The sequence below is a fragment of the Cryptomeria japonica genome, unplaced genomic scaffold (assembly GCF_030272615.1).
Source record: "Cryptomeria japonica unplaced genomic scaffold, Sugi_1.0 HiC_scaffold_56, whole genome shotgun sequence".
Classification (NCBI taxonomy): Eukaryota; Viridiplantae; Streptophyta; class Pinopsida; order Cupressales; family Cupressaceae; genus Cryptomeria; species Cryptomeria japonica.
The window spans coordinates 181,871-183,325 of NW_026728878.1; the positions used below are offsets into that span (position 1 = coordinate 181,871).

At 62.3% G+C, this 1,455-nt stretch overlaps 1 non-coding gene across 1 annotated transcript; it reads right to left on the reverse strand.

The window, feature by feature from the left end:
* Positions 1 to 410: 410 nt before the first annotated feature.
* Positions 411 to 529, reverse strand: LOC131863151 (5S ribosomal RNA). Its single transcript, XR_009362086.1, has one exon. It is a non-coding gene; the product is annotated as a 5S ribosomal RNA (ribosomal RNA).
* Between the last annotated feature and the right edge of the window lie 926 nt (positions 530 to 1,455).

Here is a 1,455-nt window from a genome sequence, read left to right on the forward strand (position 1 = left end):
AGTGTGCTCCAAAGCTCTCTCCAGCTGCGTGCACCTGCCCCGGCCGCGCACCCGGCCCCGCCCAGCTTCGCTCACCTGTCCCGGGCGTCTGGTGCGGAACCTTAGAGTAAGAAACATCACCGTGCACCTTGGCCAACGTGCGCGACTCGACCGAGCGCGCACTGGCCGAGGTGCACACCGATTTCACCTGGGTGCGCGCGCAGCACCTCGGGCGCACCGGGGTGCGCGCACAACGCCCGGGTTGCACCGTGGCCTGTGTGCTCGGGGCGCCTCGGGTGCGCGCTCGGTGTCGCCCCCGCGCGCGCGGTAGTGCGGGCAGCGCACCCCGGCCCGGCCCGGCCCCGACGAGAACGCAAACGGGCAAAAGGTTTATTCAAATAGCATTGCGACGCCCGGCGAAAAACTAAAAAAGGGTGCAACACCGGGACTTCCCGGGAGGTCACCCATCCCAGTACTACTCCGGCCCAAGCGCGCTTAACTGCGGAGTTCTGATGGGATCCGGTGCACTAACGCTGGTATGATCGCACCCGTTATGAGCTTGTCGCAGTGTGTACTTAGCAAACCGCGACCCACGTGCGAATCCACCCCGGCCACCCACCCCCGTCGAGGTGCACACCCTCCCTCGCGAAGTGCGCCCCGTTCGCCAAGTGTGAGCCCTGCCCGGGTGCGCGCACCTTGCTAGGGCGTCGGGTGTGCACCCGGCCCGGCCTACGTGCGTGCACCTGGAGGGGGCGTCGTGTGCGTGCAGTGTCCCGTCTGCAACGCGGTGCCCACACACCACCTCGGGCGCAACGACCTGCGCTCACATGTGGGCCGAGTGCACCTTGGTGCATGTTCGGGGCGCCTCGGGTGCACGCTCGATCTTGCCCCGGTGCACCAAGGCGCTCGGTTTGCCCCGGGTGCGCACTTGGTGCAAGGTGGGCACCCAAAATAGGGATCAAGCACCAAAACACAAGTTTCGGGATGCAAAATGGGACCCAAGGACCACAAATGCGTTCCAAGACCCATGATGGGTCCACGAGAACAAAAATGTGTTCCGAGACTTAATAAACAAATATTGGGTTTTAGGAGAAGAAACATGCTCTGATGCCCAAAACGAGAATCGACCCCGAAAAGGCCACAGGCCAAAAGTGGGATGCGAGACAAAAAAAAATGGGACCCGAGGACCAAAATTGGGTTCCCAGGTCGAAGACAGGGCAACCGGACAAGAAACGACCTCTAAGGCTCGAAATGAGTCCCGGCGACTAAAACTTGACAAGAAGCACCCATCAGGCACCCAACTCGACACCCATGGGATGCCGACCCACCCGGGCTTCCACCTAGCACACCTTGGCACCCACCCACCCTCGCACCCAACCTCGCACCCAACTTAGCACCTTTGAACCCACATTGGCACTCACCCTGACCCTGGCACCTTGGAACCCACATTGGCACTCACCTTGACCCTGGCACCCA